The following is a 17910-nucleotide window of genomic DNA, read 5'->3' as shown; positions in this document are numbered from 1 at the left end:
GTGCTGGCACAGGCACAGTTCGCATTACACTGATCTTTTGGGGCTGTCCTCAACAGGTCTGGGAGATTTTATGGTCCAGGAAGCGCTATCAAGGACAAAGCTGGCTGATGAAATTTGAGCAGCACAGGGCAGCTCTAGAGAGCATTAGTTACTGGCGAATGAGCAGGTTTAAGAGAGGCCTGGAGAAAAATGCTGCCTCTCTTGAGAGTTGCATCATAGAGAAATTCGTGTCTTAGTCATAGTTTATAATAGCAAGCACCTGAGCCAGGCAAGGATTCGATTTCTCATTTTGCACCAACACATTCTTCCCAGCTTTGTTTTATCTCGTGTGTGTGTGTGTAAAATGCCACTGGGAGAGAGCATATCTTTTGGTGTAAGTAAAAGTTGGGTGTTCTAAATCAATAAATGAAAGACCAGAGGTACCAGCTAATCTTTAATGATAGGCCTCGTATTCAAGGTACAGTGCTGGGAAACTTTGAAAGGGAACAAACTGTAACCCACAGATGCATGGTTACCTTAGCTTTGTCACAGCTTGCTGTGAATGCTTTCGATAGGAGAGTAAATGCGTGTTAATTATTGCCCTCTGATTGCTTTCAAGTGATTGGGAAGCTTGCCACTAAAAGACTAAATAAAGATAACCTAAATTGTGTGTGTGTGTGTGTGTGTGTGTTTGCAAGATAAAAGACAGGATTTGTAATCCTACTTTGTTCCGTGCTGACAATTTGGCCCAGCCTTTCCGGTTCTTGCTCAGAGCAGCATAAACTGCAGTCTGGGAGGTGGCTTTCTTGGCAGAGGTAATGCTTTTATGACACTTGTTTCTCTGTAACCCAAAAGAGTTAAAAGGAGGGTGAGATGACTGCATTCAGGTTGATTTCATGTGCTGAATCAAAGGTATGTTCTTTAGAGAAAGATGTCAGCAAACAGGATTTATATTTGGAGAGATATTTATCTGCAGGAAGAAGCTAAAGTGAAGGAATCAATAAATGTGTTTTGGCTCCTTAGAAATAATTCCTGCTCAGCAAATAGAATGTGCTAACTTCTTTAATTAAAGTGCCATACCTAAAATGGAGCTGCTTTGGGAGATGTTTCTGCTTACCAAGTGTGATGTGTTTCTTACTTTGTTTGCTTTTTGCTTTAACTTCTTAAGGTTGAGCTTTTCTGTCTTTTAAGGATAAAGCAGATGGTTGAGTAGCCTCAAAAAGTCTCTTAATAATTCTTTCCCCCTCTCTGACTCTTATTTCTGGAGGTGGAGCTTCAAGAAGGATAGATTCAAATAGAGGTTAGGCAGGAACACAAATGTGGGGAGGTGTATCCTTGAGCCATTTATCCTTGCTGTTACATGTGTAACTGCTTTGACTGCAGTTGAGACAGGCAGTGTGGACTCATGGGAGCTGGCAGAGCCCAGGGCTGGGCAGACTCTATGTGAGTGCATCTCACAACCTCCTGCTGAGGATCAGCTTCCACTCCAGTCACCTTCTGGAAGAGCCCATGATTGTTCCAGGGGAGGGGGGGGAATCTCATTTAAATTTAATGAAATCTTATGAACTGGTTTGAATCACCCGATCAATGAACTATAAACCAAACTCACACTTGCTAGGTAAAGCAAACCTCTTCCTTAGGGTAGCAGAAACGTTTGTGTCTTCAGATATTCTTCTGTGGCCTGCCACAAGTAGTAGTCTACCTTTCCTGTTGCTGATGATTTAATTTTCCATCTTGTATGTGTGAGAGTTTTTGTGTGTGTGAGAGAAAAAGAAATACCAAGTAATGTGGGCAACGCTTTATTTTAGAACGTCAGGTTTGAAGATTATGGCTTACCTTTTTTTGATAAACACTGTAAGCTCAACTTCTAAAGAGATTATATTTTGTAAATTTTCTAGATTTGGGTTCCTATCCATAGACATCCATCTATAAGTGTGATTTAAAGAAATGAAATCACTGTTCTTATAAGTCTTATAGAAATGCCCAGCCTACTTCTGGTTGTATAGATTTCCCCTTAACGTCACAAATTCAGACATTAGTAAAGTATCCCCCACCTGGAAACTCCTAAAGGTCACATTCAAGGGAATAGAAGGTTTAACCTGTAGACATAGGGGTTCTGCCAATGCTGTCCATCGTCCCTTGATCCTGATGAATAATCCTGAAGATCCCAGATTGTTTGAGCTAGAGGTCCCTTGTAGAGATGGTCTTGCCTAACCCTTTCATTTTACTAAAGGGTCTTGCCTAACCCTTTCATTTTACTTATGACAAGGTCCGGATAGCTGGGGAGACTGACTAGTGATTGGGGGCAAGTGGGAGGGGTTAAGTGAAATGAGGGGGGAAAATGTATAAAATCATATCCTTGAAGAAGCTCTCACAAAGCTGCAGAGCCAGGGAGCACTGTCACGCTCAGGGCTGCTCAGGGCTCCCCCTCATTATTCCAAATACCTGGAGCTGGCCCTCAAGAAGGCCTGGGAGAGTGCTGGCTGCCCAGTCTAACCCACAGTTCTCTTCATTCTACAATCCCAAGAAACCAATTCAATATCTTGGTGCTTTGAGTTTTTTCATGTAGGATTTGGAAGAAAGAGAAGTTATAAAACGGAAAAATTATGAAACAGACATGTTTTCTAGAAGACATTAGTGTGTATACAGATAAAACTACGAATATATATCCTGTATATTATAAATGTGTGTATAGCTACATGTGCCTTAACACACAGAACTACCAAACCACAGAATCTGGGTCAGCAGATAGATGTGTACTACACATTTTTACTACACATTTTCACAGAATTAGCTGCAAATCAAAACCATGGATAAGAATGGAACTCAAAGTGCTTAGATTTGGGGCAGGGGTGGGTAGTCGACATTCATTTTTCTGAGCTGACTGTTTGGGCACCTTAGGGTAATTACTAGATTTTAGCATATATAAATGGGGTTTTTTTAATGCAGATTTCAGTTCTGATTTTTAAAAATCTCACTCATTTGTTTGAATTGTGACTGTTTTATCTGTCGGCATTTTGAATAACTAAAATATTTTATGCTGGGGAGAAGGTGTGGTAAAATCTTATTTTAAAAGATGGTCTCTGTACCAAATATAATTTGAAGAATTGTTTTAAAATCTGAATGACCTTATTTTCCCCTGGAAGTGTTCTTTTTAGATCTGTGCTTCAAAAAGAATGGACCGACTGGAGGAAGTAAGGGTAATTTCCTAAGGACTGGCTAATTAACTGATAAAAATCGACATTTCATAAATACATTGCAATAGATGACTGGGGAAATAGGATTAACTGTTATGGCAGCCCTTGAGCCTAAAATACATTGATCTTAATCCTGTTTCTATATGACATTATTCATCTGGTTTTTTTGTTTGTTTGTTTACTGCATAGGAGGTTGATATGGGAGAGGGAGTGCTTTCCTTTGGGAGAGGGCACATGATTTTGGCCCCAGACATGATGTAGCAAAACTGTACATTTACTTGCTCTGTGTCCTTGGGCCATTTCTATATGAAAGGAGCATCCTAAAGTCTTTTTGTTATAGAAGGTAAGAGAGAAAACAGTAGGCACTTTAAAAATAAGAGGCTTGAGGGAATCAAGACTATCATTTTATCCTTATCCAGAGCCGGTAGCTCTGAAGGTAGGGAGAAGAAACAAGCATGCTAAAGCAAGAGGATGAAAACTGGAGGTTATTTGACTCCAAGTTTTACAAACTTTTCAAAGTCTTTGTTAGCTATCCCACTCACCACCTTACCACTGAGAAGGGACTAAATGATTTGAAATCCTTCCTGTTTTGATAGCCTCCAAGATCCCTAAGATGCTGGACTCCTAAGGACCCAAGACCTAGTGTTCCCATTTATCAAACAGAGCCATATGTTTACACGAAATCTCTTTTCATCTGACTTTAATTCAGTTAGGCTTATTAGAAACAATAGATTTTTTTTCTCTTCCTCTTCTATGTCTCTCTGCTCTCAGTCCTCTAATAAAACCCAGTATCCTTTCCAATCATTTGTGTTTGGCGCAAAAGACTTGGAATGGGGAATTACATCTGCGTCTGCCGGGTACTGGGCAGATCACTTTTGTAGATTCCAGAGGTAACAAAATCCTGGCATCAATCAAGAAATTACAGTCTATCCCTTGTTTTTCAGCGTTCTTCGGCTTTATAAGATGAAGACATGGGTAGACTGGTAAAGCTGAGGATTTGTACTATCTACCATTTCAACCATCTAGTAGTATCATTGTTTTAATTTCAATCCTAGAAAAAAATACGACCTGGTGGGGTAGGTGGGGTGTGTAATTCTCTACCCAGAGACTCTTCCCTCCACGTGTTTCTGCAGTTTTCATGGTGGTAAAGCACATCCGGGCCCAGAGGCTGACAGCCCCCTCTCGGGCACATGGCTGCCCTTGAGGCAGCTTGGGCCCCATCTGTGCCCTGGCACACAGTGCTTCTCCGCTTGGAATCCAGGGAGCTCAGAGTCTTGTCATGTTGCAGCTCCCAGCTCTTGGACAAGTGCCAGGCATGTTGATGCCAGTACCGGATTAGGTTTCTTTTTTAAAAATTCATTTTGTGAACTCATCAAGCTCATTTAACAGAGGCTTTGGTCGTCAGTTTCTATCATTGTCCCATCCCTCTAAGAGGCTCAGCTTAAAATAAAGGAGAGACAAGACACTAAGCCCCGAGTGTGTCAGTGGGTGGATGCCCGCACAGGGGTGTGTGTGTGTGTAATCACAAGGTAAGTACACCTTTGGGCTTGGCAGGTAAATGACAGATGTTAGCAACTCAGATGTTAGAGCCCCCTCATGAAGGAGGCTCCCCTGCCTAACAGAAAGAAACATCTAGAGGAAAGTTGTAGCCAAGGGTGAAGATTCCAGGGAGCAGGATAAGGTCTAGCTGTTAAAAGGCCAGGAGTTTTGAGTCTGATCTGCAGAGCACTCCAGGCGTTGAATGGAGAGTCTGTAGTTAGAAAGATGCAGAGAAGTGCTTCCGGTGTCACTATCTCAGTTCACTGGCTGTGGGAATGGGGGCAGGCAGTGAGAAGAGGTCCACATAAGACATTTGAAAATAGTCCAATATGTTTCGAAAAAGAAGGAAAACCCATGTGCTAAAATTTATCTTTCCTAAAGTAGTATATTCTTCCTTGAAATAAAGTCTAGTTGTCACACTGGCTTCATAAGATCTCCCTTAGGGTGATATTGAAGGCCTGAGAAGAATAGAAACCCAACCAGTTTTTAGCCTTGTACTTTGCGTTGTCCTTGGAGTAGATTTCACTCCCACCCCCGCCCCCAGATCTCCTGCCCTTCGCTTTTGATGTCTCCTGAGCATGCCCGGTGGGTATTATAAACTTTTCAGGCCGGATGGAAAGCCAGGAAAAGGAACTGTGAAACTGTTCATAATAGGTAGCTCGACCCCTCCCCCTCTGCAGCCAGAATCTAGTAGTGGGTGTCTCCAGAGACCCACACCCTTGGGGAGGAAGCCAGGTGGCTCCCGATACAGCTATTGGCAGTGAATGGAAAAGCAAGGAGTCTGGAAAGGCTGGCTTCCATAGGGAGCTGTCCTCTAATGCAAACCAGTTCGTCCCTGAGGGCAGGAGAAATACCGCTGAAGTCTGTTTCTCTCAGCTGGTAGCTACAGTCAGAGTCTGAAGTGGGCCGCACAAGACAGATTTCTTTTGCCAGAGGGCACTTGCTGACCTCACTTGGAGCTGACTTGCACACCCTTGCGGATTTCAGCCAGCGTCTTGGCCATCTGAATCTTAGGGAGTTGCAGAGCACGCCTGCAGGGTCTGAATTTCTTACATAAACACAGCGCGCTGGGCGAGCAGGCGTCCCTGCGGCGACAGCTGGTCTCTGCTCCGTCGGCCCTAGCGAGCCGAGCGGCTGAGTCCCCCCCACCCCCACCCCGGCCTGAATGGAGCATTCCAAATTGGTTGTGAATGGAGGGCCGGGCTCCCTTGCAGACTTTTTCAATGAATAACCAGACCCCATTGTGCAGGCTGTGGAAAAACAACCAACTCAAACAACACTGGGACTGTTAGAAATATGCTGGTGATTGGCAGTTTGGAGAACCTCCAAAATTAGTTTCCTTTGGCTTCCCTGTTGCTCCCTGTTCTCCAAGCCTGGGCTTAATGGGGTTTGAGTTTTCTTTTAAGTGCTGACTTTAACCCTCCAACTGCCAGGCTGGGGGGCCTGGGCTTAGGCAAAGGGCTGCTACTGACCCATGGGCCCGCCCCCCCCCCCCTTGCTTAGTCTCCCATTTTAGACTGTAGCTGTCTAAAGGGAGTGATAATAGGAGAGGGTGGTTTAGCTTCCCTGGAGACAGAGGTGTTGAGATTTGATCTGAGGATATTACCCTTTTATCTCTTGGTTCCCATGGGGCTGTGGCTTTATCTCCCCACTGAAGAGTCCTGCCTGCTCTTCTACTCCAGTCTTTACTCCAGGCCTGAAGAACGGGTGTTTTTCTGCTATAGCACTTTTACTTAACATTTTAACATGGGAGGGACCTAGCTGTAATTTCTCGACTCCTTGGCCTTCTCTCTCCCGTTTAATTTCCCACTGTAGTCAGATACCTGTCATTTTAAAATGACCCTTCCCAGACTGGTCCTCAGCTATGGGGGAGCCTCACTATGGCAGCAACCCTCCCATGGGGTACTCATCAAATGCCTTTTCTCCTTAACATCCCAGGAAGTACCAGAAAGAACCCAGCCTCTGAGGAACCCCAACACCAGAGTGGCCTCCTCACCCCCAAACTAGGCCAGGTTCTAGGGGTACCCTTGCCTCAGTATCGCCCACCCTAAACATCTTCCAGCCTCTTGGCTAACAGCTCACAGCCATACCCCCCCTCCTTCCCCACCTCAAAGGGCTGTGTGGGCTAGACCAGGGCCGTATGATAAGCATAAAAAGGACAATCCGTTAAAAAAACAAAACTTAATAGTAATGATCTGGTGCCATTTCCTCAGGGTTTTAACTTAAGAGTTCTTCTTAGTCCCCGCTCGTCATCCTCACCACCTAACAAGGCTGTTTGCATTTGTGCTTTTGCTGTAAGGATTTTTTTTTTTTCCTGTAATGTTTCCTTTGCTGTAAATTGGTCTTGCAAGAGTGTCTTCCCTTCCCTATTAAAAAAAGAACAGGCCTGGGCAGATTGTCCTTTTGTGAGAGAGTTTGAAACCTCTCAGGAGGTAACCCTAGATATGGGCTGTGTAAGAGGATGCTGGTAGTTGTGCTTCTCCAGAGGGGCTGAGGAGGACTTGGTTTACATAAACACTTCTCAGCTGAGTGCCTGGAAATGCTTTGTAATTGCCTGAAAGGGCACTTAACGAGGGTCTTTTATACTTTTCCCATAGAAAAGGTAGAATAGAAGAGGGGGGATGTCTCTTCTACTTGGCTGCCCACAGTAAAGATCAGATCCTGGAAGTCCTACCCCAAGTTTCCTAATCTGAATTTTAATAGAGAATAATTCAGTAGGGATAATGTCACTGTGCTGAGGGTACCTCCGCAGAGTCAGAACATTTCTGCTTCTCCTCAGCTTCGTTCTCTTTTCTTTCCTTCCCCACCAGCCTGGGATCTTATTTCTTGGGGAATAAAGAGAAAACAGCAGCGTAGGGCTTTAATGTATTCTGTATTTTGACATATTAAACAAGGTCCCTGCTTTCCAATTTCCATTCCTGTCGAAACAAGAAGCAAACAGTTTCTCTTAGGCTCTAAGTGTGTCCAAAAGCAGAGAACCCCTGTCACGTGTTTCTTAACGTCTGCCTGAGCAGTAGCATGGTGCTCTGTGCGCAGCCGACACTTGGGGCGTGTGTTTTGCACACCACGGCTCTCTGTTCTGTTCCCTCCCCGCCCTGTTGCTCAGCAGGCCCCAACGCCAGCCTCCAGCCTGCAGGGAAGTAAGTTTGTAATGTGAGTTCTGAAAGCCCCTGGGATGACCTTAGTGATAGATAGAAAAATACTAGCTAGGGCTATTTCTCATTTTCTGATTCCTCTCTTAAACACATACACTAGCCAGGTCTACCCAGGCTGCATCTAGACTTTGTGTGGCTAATGCTGTTCTCCAGTAAAACTGTATGTGTGAGGGGACAAGTCACAGTTTAGGTACCCTTGACACACTTGGTGCGTTTCTGCTCTTAGGAACGTTGGGGTTATAAATAGAAGGGAATGGTTCTCTCCTACGAGAAGCCTATTTCTCTAGGGTTTGAGTTTTCTCCCGTCAGACTTTTAAGATGAACTTTAAACTTGAAGGTAAAATTTTCCACCGTGATTAAATCCCACTTCAAATATTCTTGTTGCTTTAATGCCAGTTTAGATGAAAATCAAATTAACTGGGAATAAATTATAGAAGGGGTGTAAGGTTTGGTCTTGCATTTTTTTCCATTCAGGAGGAATGTGCTGTTTCCCCCTTTCCTGATGGTGTGTTCCGCTGTGAGCAGCCCTTCGTGGTAGAATTTGCTGTGGCTGACGGAAAGCCCACAGTGGGGGGAGCCAGCCTTTCACCTCTAACCGAACCCGAGTTGGGAGAACAGGGCCCTATTTAGGCCTCTCTCTCAATGGTAAAAGTTAAGCAAATAAGTTGTCTATCATATTAGTTTCTCTGTGGCCTAGAGTTTTGGGATGTGACACTGATGCAATTAGAAATATTCATTCTGTATAAAATATTTTCACGGCAGAGCCCCGTATTATAATACACAAGCCCTACCTCAGAGTTGGGCCAGATCTTTTCTAAGCTCCTTTTTCTCCCTTTCATTTCTAACTCTTATATTCAAGGCCTCCGGGTTTCCATTTTTGGAATTCTAAAATAACAATCCTAAATTGTTAGGATGAATGAGTCCCTGAAAGAAAATGAACTGCACAAGTCCAAGCTGTTTCAAGAATAATACTAAAGTGTGAGAGTGTGAACTTGAAGTAAATCTGAAACTAGTTCATCTGGGTCAAAAAAAAAACAAACCGGGGCTTCCCTGGTGGCGCAGTGGTTGAGAGTCTGCCTGCCGATGCAGGGGACACGGGTTCGTGCCCCGGTCCGGGAAGATCCCACATGCCGCGGAGCGGCTGGGCCCGTGAGCCACGGCCGCTGAGCCTGCGCGTCCGGAGCCTGTGCTCCGCAACGGGAGAGGCCACAGCAGTGAGAGGCCTGCGTACCACAAAAAAAAAAAAAAAAAAAAAAAAAAAAAAACAAACCCAAAACCTCTCTACTACCATTGGCATTAAATTATCTTCCTTATTTGAGAAACCAGTTTTCTATTTAGAAATGACTATTTGAAAGATGCAGTTTCAATAAGAGGCAGCTGTTCCGTGATAGGCCCTCTTTCTGACCTGCAGTTCCCCTCTGAGTCAGGACATTCCTGATTTAGTACATTCAGCCAAGGTGGGTTCCTCTTACTAACATGACCACTTCTTTTGGGAGGAGAAAGAAAGCATTAATACAAAGAATCTTTTTCCTTCTAATTTAGCCAGACTCAGAATAGAGGCCCTTAAAAAAATCGCCTGTCATTATTGTTAGTACTGGTAGAGGTGAAGAAAGGATAAGGCCAATGTCCTATAAATTCCATTTAGCAACTGCTCTTCCTAGTTGATGACCAAGGACATGACCAGCCAACCTCTTTACCCTGGCAAACTTGCCACTGGGCCATAGGTCCCCCTTGAGGACTCTTTGGCCCCTAAGCCCTCCCTGTGTATAGGCCCATCACCCTTACCTCTTCCCAGCACCTGCCCAGCCTTTCCAGCCCCTTGTTGCAGAAGAGGCAAATAGATGGCCTTGAGGACCACTTCTCTTCCTAGCCAAAGCTATCCTCACTCTGTCTGCGCTTTAGGACCTGGGCATCACCCTTGTCTCGGGTCACGTTTTCTCCTCTCCGGAGGCAGAGTAAAGAGGTAGGGGAAGCCTGGAGCACCCCCTGGAGGCTAGAGTGCCGCCCACATTTTGAGTGGTCAGCCTGGGTGGTACTGTTCTACCTTTTGGGTTGCAAGTGTACATTATACACTGACCTGCCAAACTGATTTCCATGGGCAAAATTTAGTTTTTCATCTTCTGCCCAATAATATTTCAGCTGGTGATTTGATTTTGAGATACCGTGTCCTGGTTGTGCCACCAGTGGCTGCCATTGCTGGAAGAGGCAATGGAAGAGGGGGCAGGGGAGGGAGGAAACTTTTTGTGGGATGATACCATGGAGCTGGGCCTAGCAGAAGCAAACCTCCAAATCACCCACCTCCCCTCCCCATTCTATGAAGTTACTAGGTAATATAAACATTCTAGTTCATATAAGGCCCCAGCAGTGTAAGAATGCCCCCAATAAAGCCCTTTCCTATAAAGTATAACCCCCTTGTCCAGTCAGTCCCTCTTTTCCACAGAGAAATTTAAATCCCTTTTTAAGTGTAAAACCACCATTTTCATCTCTTCCTGCTTTTACCCTAGCCAGAAGGGCTTTGTTTGGGGGTCTAAAGAAAGCTACAACCTCGGGGCCCCTTAAGCTGGAGCTTTGGCTTCTTCGGAGCTGGATTTCTCCATTGTTGAATCTATCTTGTGTCATATATTCCACATTCCAGGGAGCAGTAAGAGCATAAAATACCATAACACCAGGCCCATCCAAACAAAATTTAGCAACATTTCACTTTCCAGAGCCAGTGTGAACACTGCAGCTTCTTGTCATCGAAGCACCAATCTCACATACAGCCAGCCTTTCCCCCCTGAGAAAGCAGCATTCTACAAGCCCAATACTTGATCTGGGGCACAACCTAGACCCATGTTGCTCTTGTCAGCTCGAGTCCATAACAGAGATTTAGGGTCATCCTAGGTAAACAAAATGGAAGAGAGGCCTACAGAGCATGGCCTCATGGTTTTAACTTCTTCGTGGTATCAATTCTGTTGTCTAATTTACAACCCAGGTGGGAGACATTCTATCAATAACTCTAATTCCTGTCTCCTGGGAGAAATTCCACTGCCTTTGCAGGTGACCTCTCAGAAGTTTCAGATACCACTCTCTACTAATGCTATTTATACCTTTTCAAAGTTGGGCCAGTTTTTTTTTAAGCTCCTTTCCTCCCTTTAATTTCTAAACTCTTGTATTCAAGACCTCTTGGTTTCCATTTTCAGAATTCTGAAGTGATCTTCTCATGTCCCTGCTAACAGTTTGTCTGCCACTCCATTTGTGCATTGAGAGGGGTCTCTCTGGAAACAGTCTCCATACCACCTTTTTAAAAATTTTTTTATTTTATATTGGAGCATAGTTGATTAACAGTGTTGTATTAGTTTCAGGTATACAGCAGAGTGATTCAGTTGTACATATACATGCATCTATTCTTTTTCAAATTCTTTTCCCATTTAGGCTGTTACAGAGTATTGAGCAGAGTTCCCTGTGCTATATAGTAGGTCCTTATTGGTTATCCATTTTAAATATAGCAGCGTGTACATGTCAATCCCAATCTCCCAATCCACATCATCTTTCAAGTAAGTGCCTATCATTTTTTATAGGAACTCACCAAAAAATATTCCTGGGCTTGCATCCCCCAAAGTTTCCAGCTGTAGAATTCCAAATACTTGATATAACCTCATTTACTCTTATGAGTAAGAAAGGTGTTTTCTTCCCTCGCCTCTTTTCCCACTGTAGCAAGACTCTAGTTTGGCTCTAGTTTTGTAGGTTATTATTTCACTCTGGTATTACCCAGCCATCTTCATGCAGGGTCATCAAGATTTGAATCTCGCTCTTGGGCTGGTCCTGTTCCAATACCAATGTAATTATAACCCTATTTGTTGGATCTGACGGCCTTTTCCCATAGTCCATGTCATGATAAGTTCAAAGGCTTTTTTCTTGAGCTGATTATGTTACCCCAAGTTTCTAGCTCTAAATCATGAAAAACAGAGTGGGTTTTTTTGTCCACACACCAATTCCTGAAGCCTCTCTTCTGCTGACTGTAGGTTTTTCCCGCTGCTTGGGAGAAATCTGATTCCTGGAGCCAGATGTTCCAGGAACTAGTTTTATCAGTTCCTAATTTGGCTCCTACGTTATTTATTGTACGGAAGATGATATTGGCCATCCATATAGAGAAGACTTCTTTAATTGTTAATTGATGAATTCTGCTACTTCCTGGTTGATCTTACGTCCTGGGGCCCTGAAATATATCACCAGGGTGATAGTCAGTCCTTTGGTCCTTACTGAGAAACAGGACAAGTAAGGAAAGAATAAGCTGGAAAAATCAACATATCCCCCCACCACCAAGATTAGTCTCCAATCTAAAACCCTGAATACTATCCCTGTTACTCATCATCATAAAACTTGTAGTTCTATTTGATTTCTTAAACTATGTGAATTTATTAGTGTGATGAAAACAGAAGTTACTTTAAATAAATAAAATCTTGAATACTGCCACTGTGACAATTGTGAAGAGATCTTTCCCTATACCTACTGATACCAGATCTATCCCAGAACAGAAGCCTTGCTTTCTCCACGTAGGACTTTGCCCAGGACAAATGCAGCTATTCTTGCCATTTGAGATTCAGAATGAACCTGCCCTGAAATCTCAGCCCCTGTATGTGGTATGCTCACCCAGATGTTGGCTGTACCAGATGTTTATCATATTTCCCATGAGTTATGTGGAAAGCCTGTTTCCGTACCAGAGTCCTGCTGCCATTCTTGATTCCCAAAATGTAAATGCACAGGGGATTCTCCAAACCAACAAACTTGAACACAATTTAGGTCTCCAGCTCCACACTCCTTTCTGATCTCTTAGCCTAATAAGCTAGGTTGGACCAGTTGTAGCTCCCAGAAACTCTTGTGCCTTTTTCCTCAAGGCTCAGGGCACCAAAAGTCCAGGCAACCCATTTCAAGCTTCCTCTCCTGGCCCTGGCCCTGCTCAGGCTTTATGGGCAGAAGGAGCCAAACCAGCTACTTGGAGGGAAGAATGAAGGAGAACCTCGAGGAAGAGAACTTTAATTCCTTTTAATTCTGCCAGCCTTCACAGCTTGATGATGGCTGCATTGTGCCCTTCTGAGGACTCGGGATGAAATCTAATGAGTTGTTCATCTGTTCCGGTAGTGTTCTAAATCTGTTGTGCATATACATTCACAAGGAGTGGACATTCTCCATTTTTTTTCTTCCAAAAATGCTTTGTGATCTTGAGTTGAGCTTATGTTTTAGTTCCTGTTATATGTGTATTAATATGTATATGGAACTACTGATCAATTCTACTTTTGTTAATATTTTGTACTTGTGTAATTGCTGTCTTTTTACCCAGGCCATAGTAGAGGTGGCACTGGGCAGTAGTCATGGTGATAGCAGTGGCAGTTTTAATTTTGCCCTCTCTTGGGTGTTCCCTTCTCCTTTCTAAGTGGGCCAGGGCCAAAAACATATTTGAGAATCACTGGCTTAGATGTTAAGAGTATGACAACATTTGTCCTTGTGTAATTTTAGATTCCCAGGGCTATATTATCCAAACATGGTAAAGGTACGGTATAAACAGGGCAGTCTCCTTCCAGTTTGGTAATAGGCTAGGGGTGACTTCCGTCGTGTGTAAATGCATGGTTTTGAAGTTCTTAGCACGTCTACTGACCTGTTAGTCAACCATAAGATAATTTTTTTCTCCAAGTATCTTGGAGGAGATGAGATATAATAGCCGTTTTATCGATTTATTTTTAAAACATATTGCTACATTTACTTCATTTCTCTGTGTATAGATATATTTTTTTCCAAGTTATTGGAAAGTAAGTTGCAGGCATTATGACATTTCACCCCCAGATACTTTAGCGTGCATCTCCGAAGGACATTCTTCTACATAGTCAAGAAAATTAACTTTTATTCAGTAATATTCCCCAGCTGTCTTTTATAACTGATATTGACATTGTTATTGATATAGGATTTGATTAAGAATCATACATTATGTTTATTGTTATGCCTCTTTTATCTTCAATCTATAACAATCTGCCTACCTTGCCGCCTCCCCCCAATAACACTGACCTTTTTTAAGAAATGAAATTGAGTTATTTGTAATGAGGTGGATGGACCTAGAGTCTGTTATACAGAGTGAAGTAAGTCAGAAAGAGAAAAACAAATACCGTATGCTAACGCATATATATGGAATCTAAAAAAAGAAAAAAACAAAACGGTACTGGGCTTCCCTGGTGGCGCAGTGGTTGAGAGTCCGCCTGCCGATGCAGGGGACACGGGTTCATGCCCCGGTCCGGGAAGATCCCACATGCCACGGAGCGGCTAGGCCCGTGAGCCATGGCCACTGAGCCTGCGTGTCCGAAGCCTGTGCTCCGCAATGGGAGAGGCCACAACACTGAGAGGCCTGCGTACCAAAAAAAAAAAAAAACGGTACTGATGAACCTAGTTGCAGGGCAGGAATAAAGAGGTAGACATAGAAAATGGACTTGACATGGGGTGGGAGGGCAAAGCTGGGGCGAAGTGAGAGTAGCATCGACATATATACACTACTGAATGTAAAATAGTTGGCTGGTGGGAAGCAGCAGCATAGCACGGGGAGATCTGCTCCGTGCTTTGCGATGACCTAGAGGCGGGTAGGATAGGGAGGATGGGAGGGGAGGCTCAAGAGGAAGGGGATATGGGGACGTGTATGCCTATGCCTGATTCGCTTTGTTGTGCAACAGAAACTAACACAGTACTGTGAAGCAATTATACTCCAATACAGATTAAAAAATAAAAACGGACTTTTTTTGAAGGGTCCTGGCCAGTTGTTTCGTAGTTGTTGACTTTTTTAGGGTACATTTTTAAAGGATATGTAGAAATGCAAACAACATACAGAAATGCTGACCTTAGGCCTGGAAATTCCCTGTGTTTTCTCACCTCTCATATCCATGTTATAATGTTGACCTCTAAACACTGGTAGAAGAACAGAGTGAGTCAGATGGAGAGAGACTGTGCATGTTTACTTAGTTACATGCATGTTTAGTTCCTGGAGAGAACTAAACATGCATGTAACTAAGTAAATGAATCCCTCAAAAGGAGAGGGCTTTTGAGGGATTCATTACAATTTTTTAGCAAAGCTTACTAAATAGTTGATTTTACTATTTATGGATGATTTTTTGCTGTATTCAATTTTTGAATTTATGTTTACAAAGGTTAGCTGTATCAGATATTAAAGAAGATGGCACCGTCCCCCAGATCTCCACCAATTCTGCTTTGAGTACTTGTGCCCCTTAACTAAATTTGATAACATTTCAAATTTTTATTTTTGGAAACTGTCTCCAGGCAAAATCAATGTTAACCATCCATTCAAATGGGTTTGAGCATGTCTCTTATTTGGTTTAGAAATCTAAAAGGCATCTCCTTTTCCAGATACTTTTTTTATGTGCCAGAACATGTCCACTTATCTCATCTCCCTTAAACCTCTTTGGTTCCCAGAACAGGGTATTATCTCCTGTCCTTGTCATTTGCTATAGCAATTGCAAAGAATATTGAGATTAGGAATATATTTTATGCTTGAAATGAATTTCTAATCTACTCAGGCCTAAAATAAAGACATATTTCTGACCCCTTCTAGTAGTATGGTAGAACTTAAAGTAAGCCTCAGCCTGCCTACCCCTTTTTTCTTACTCACTAGCTATCTATGTTTTGTCTCAGAATTTGTCCAAAACAGGCCTGCACTAAGGAAAGGTAGAAGTATGTTGGAAAGTAAGCCTTTTGGTTTTGTTGTGCACAGAACTCAAGGGACACTGCACCTGGTGACTTAAAGCCCTCTGGTCTTTGCCAACTGGGTACCCTGACAAGTTAAGAGTCATCAGGGGAGAAGAGGCCACACCTGCTCCTTCCAGACGGCTTTTGCATTTCTGTTTTGCCAGTGTCATTTTTAAGTTCATATGTCCCTCTGCCCTCTTTCCTTGAGTTCTACTGACAGCCACAGTCAAAGAGCAGTACAGGCAGGTGTCTCGGGCTTCCCCCCACCATCATTCTTTTTTTTTTTTTTTGCGGTACGCGGGCCTCTCACTGCCATGGCCTCTCCCGTTGCGGAGCACAGGCTCCAGACGCGCAGGCTCAGTGGCCATGGCTCACGGGCCCAGCCACTCCGCGGCATATGGGATCTTCCCGGACCGGGGCACGAATCCGCGTCCCCTGCATCGGCAGGCAGACTCTCAACCACTGCACCACCAGGGAAACCCCACCACCATCATTCTTGAACTAAACAGTATGTATTCCATACTATGGAGGGAAATGAAGCAGGATGGTAGTGGCCTAAGACAGGAACAGTGACCCAAAGCTGGTGGCACAGGGAGTAGTAAGCTTAGGAATGGACCTTCCCTTTAGGATTTTGGCTCTGGAATCCTGAGAAGTCTCTCAGCCATGACTGTGTACATCCACACCACATTTGTTCACGAGTGCTGTGAGCGGCTCTGGATACATGGGCTGGCCACCTGGAACATAGCCTCATGGACATGCCATTTGGAGGCAGGTGTTGGTGTTCTGGTCAACCTTCCATGTATGGTAAGAAGATAGTCCCTGTCAGTCGTGACCAAATAAGGTCCTATCCTGAGGTCATGCCTGCACAGCTGATTTGGGAAAGATGAGTCTGTTCCAGATGCAAGTAATGAAACTGAAGAAGGTGGAGAGGAAAACCCCAAAACAAAATCAGAACGGCGGCACCCAACAGAAAGCAGGCAGAGCCTGTGTGTGATGGAGGAGAAGTAGGATGGTCTTAGTCTCTCTCCCGCGCAGACCGCAGTATAACTGACTGGCAATTTCTTTAACACTCAGTGACTACATAAACGCTGTATGTATTCACAACAAAGGCTGTGGCAAATTGAAATTTTGATGATCACGAAACACCAAAGGAAAGGCTTATTATTAGACAAGGTGGTTTTTGTCTTTCTGAAAAAAATTCCTTTTGACTCAAACTGTCGTGCATCATAACATTCAACAAAAGTGTTTTCCTTTGTTTTGATCCTCTGTGCTGTAATAGTGAAGTTCACTGCCAGCACTGGCATGGGGTAGCTGCCTTGGACAGAATCCACAGGCCTGTACTTGTGGGCAGGAAACAGATTTTGTCAGCAGAGGGAATTATTATTTCTCTTGAATAGACTAATTTGTCTATTTTTTTTTTCTATTTTGAAACAGTTGGGTTATATCTTTTTGAAAGACTGCTTCTACACCATCACAGAAGGAAGATTTTCTAAAGTTTGAGAAATCTTAGTATTAACTCAGTGATGCTATTTGACCAGGACAGGGCTCTGTTTTTTTTTTTTAAATAGGAACAATTGAAATAACACATAGCAATCATAAGAGTACAGCTTGATACATTTTTATACTGTATAAGCCTTTAGATCAAGACCTAGAACTTATCAAAATACAAGGAGACTCCATGTGCTCCCTGAACAGGCACCACCCCCAGACTCAGGAGTAACCTCCATCCTGACTTTAAACACTGTAGAGTAATTTTGTTTCCTTCTGAATGTTATTGTAAATGGGCTTATGTAGTGTCTGGCTTTTTTTGTTGTGTCTGGCTTTTATTTATGAGCCTGTGTTGTTAAGTGTGATTGTAATTTCTTCATTCTTATTTCTGTGTAGTATTGAAATTTTGTTTGAGATTACATTGAGCCTATACATAAATTTGGGAAGAACTGATATCTTTACAGTATCAACCTTCCAACCTATGAACATAATATATTCTTCATTTATTGAGAGTTCTTTGATTTTCCTCAGGGTTTTATAGTTTTCAGTTTAGATATCTTGCATGTCTTTTATTAGGTGTGTTCCTAGGTATTTGATGTTATCTGTTGCTATTGTAAATGTATTTTTTGAATGTCACATTGTTTTAGTTACTGTGTATATAAATCGTTCTTTTTATGTATTGGTCTTATAGCCAATGATCTTGGTAAATTAGCTTATTGATTATTATACTTTGTGGATTCTTTAACATTTTCTGTGTACCCAACCAGGCCATCTGTGAATAATGAGAGTTATATTTTTCTTTCTACTCTTTTTGCCTTTTATTCATTTTTCTT

General features: G+C 43.1%; 1 protein-coding gene across 2 annotated transcripts in view; it reads left to right on the top strand.

The window, feature by feature from the left end:
- Positions 1–17910, top strand: part of ETV5 (ETS variant transcription factor 5) — a 56718-nt gene that overhangs the window by 4600 nt on the left and 34208 nt on the right. The gene's annotated exons all lie outside the window — the stretch shown is intronic.

Source organism: Phocoena phocoena, chromosome 4 (genome assembly GCF_963924675.1).
Source record: "Phocoena phocoena chromosome 4, mPhoPho1.1, whole genome shotgun sequence".
NCBI lineage: Eukaryota > Metazoa > Chordata > Mammalia > Artiodactyla > Phocoenidae > Phocoena > Phocoena phocoena.
The sequence above is the reverse complement of the archived record's forward strand: the minus strand, read 5'-3'. Positions and strand labels throughout refer to the sequence as shown.